Genomic DNA, 2,403 nt, shown 5'->3' on the forward strand with positions numbered 1-2,403 from the left:
ACAAGTTTGTATTCTACGTCTATGAGTCTGTTTCTGTTTTGTATTTGTGTTACTTTTTTTTTAGATTCCACATATGAGCGATCTCATATGGTATTTTTCTTTCTCTTTCTGGCTTATTTCACTTAGAATGACATTCTCCAAGTACATCCATGTTGCTGCTAATGGCATCAAGTTGTCGTTTTTATGGCTGAATAGTATTCCATTGTATAAATATATCAAATCTTCTTTATCCAGTCATTTGTTGATGAAAGTTTCTTAACAAAACTTTCTTCACAGCTTCTTTTACCTGTGTGTTTCTCAAACTGTAGATGATAGGATTTAAGAATGGAGGAACTATGGTATAAAAAACAGAAAGAATCATGTCCTGAATTGTTTCAGAGTTTACTGAAGGCCTTACATACACAAAGAAACCAGAACTGAGAAAGAGAGACACCACAAGAATGTGAGGGACACAGGTGGAAAAGACCTTTCCTTGCTCTCTGATTGGAAACTTTAGCACAGTGGAAAATATGTGAATATATGACATAGTAATAAAGATAAAGCAGCCCCCAGCAACCACAATGGCAGAAAAAAGAATTAAAAGGAAATAGCTGGAGGTATCAGAGCAGGAGATTCTTAGCAGAGAGGGGATATCACAGAAGAACTGATGGATCACATTGGACTGACAGAAGGTCAGCTGGAATGTTTGACCCGTGTGCACACCTGCATAGACAAGACCACTGAGCAAGGAGGCGAGTGTCATTTGGACACAGCATTGGTGGCTCATGACAACTGGGTAGTGGAGGGGCTGGCAAATGGCCACATAGCGGTCTCGGGCCATAATGGTGAGAAACATCACCTCCACATAGACAAAATAAATGACCAGGAATACCTGGGATGCACACCCAGCCACTGAAATGGCACTGTTGCCAGTGAGAGAGTTGACACAGGCATTGGGGACAGTGACAGTAACATAGCAAATATCTAAGACAGACAGATTTCTGAGGAAGAAGTACATGGGCATGTTAAGTTTCTGGTCAAGCGTGGTGACAGTGACAATGAGAAGATTCCCTAACAAGGTAACCAAGTAGATCAGAAGGAACAGCATGGAGTGCAGGAGCCGTAACTGCCATCTTCAGCAAAGTTCATGAGGAGAAACTCAGTCACTGTGGTGGAGTTGGCCATCTTTTGGAAAAGGTGGTTGATCTGGAAAATAAAAGGGATAAACCATGAGACACAGGACTCAGAAAAATAATTGATGTAGTTTCCTTAAATATTTTATTTGAACATGGGCTTCTCTATCTCATACAGCTGGTCTTTATATGCATTAAATGTCCATCATTAGACTTTGGATCTGTCCATCTTATTGCCACCACTGAGTACTTAACATGGCAAAGTGCTAAGGATGGGACTCTCCAATCTCATTATTTGGTTATAACATGGAGAGTTATTACTTTATTCAATAATATCCAGCCCACTGTGGTTTGTTATTTTAATGAAGATTTATCACTAGATAGATAGATAGATAGATAGATAGATAGAGATACTTCCAAGTCAAGTCTCAATGACAGTTTTTAGCATTTATTTAGAATTGTACCCCATGTCTAGTTGGATATTGAAACAACAAGTTGAAGTTTAGCTTAATGTCTTACAGAATGTTGACTGTGGATCAACAAGAGTTCATAACTTCTTCAGATTAGTCTTTGGGGATAAGCACAGAAACTGAGATTAAGAATTTCCATGCTTGTGTTTGTGTCACTTTTTAGTATAATTTTCCTGAAATCCATTTTAATTCTTTTTAAATTACGCCTCAAGAAAATTTCAGAGGAAATTGAAAATGGCCTTCACTACAGTTATTTCAAGAGACATTGGTCTAGATTAAGTAAACTGGGGTAGAGAACATTTCTATGTGGTTATGTGAGGAAATAAATACTAAATTTACTATTATAACTTTTGTAGATGATATTCTACCTTCTCATTCAAACTTGAGTAAATATCGTTAAATCTTAAATGGTTGTAATAAAATAGCTTGAGTACTTTCTGTGTATACTTCAGAATGTAAATTTCATCCTAGAAATTCAATTTTTATACAATTATATTGCCATTTAAAATCACTATTAATTTTGGCACTGATCACACAAAAAATTTTTCCTCCCACAAAACAATAATCTGAAAGTGTCACATTCTAAGCATAAATACCTTATCATTTACCTTTTCGTGTCCCTAACAAATTATTATTTTACTATTCGTTAATACTCCATGGTTTAATTTCCTCTCTTTAGTGTCTGAATACCACATTTGCCACAATTTTAATATCACCATATGAATATTAGCAGTACAGAATAGAATTTGGTAAATTTTCTGTATAGAAAAATATTCTTACCACAAAAAATTTAAAGATTTCCAGTCATATGATCAATTTAC

The 2,403-nt window shown here is 35.7% G+C and overlaps 1 pseudogene; it reads right to left on the minus strand.

Annotated features, from left to right (window-relative positions):
* Positions 1 to 226: 226 nt before the first annotated feature.
* On the minus strand, positions 227 to 1,164 carry LOC102526279 (olfactory receptor 14C36-like; annotated as a pseudogene).
* Positions 1,165 to 2,403: the final 1,239 nt, after the last annotated feature.

The sequence above is a fragment of the Vicugna pacos genome, chromosome 3 (assembly GCF_048564905.1).
Source record: "Vicugna pacos chromosome 3, VicPac4, whole genome shotgun sequence".
NCBI classification, from domain to species: Eukaryota; Metazoa; Chordata; class Mammalia; order Artiodactyla; family Camelidae; genus Vicugna; species Vicugna pacos.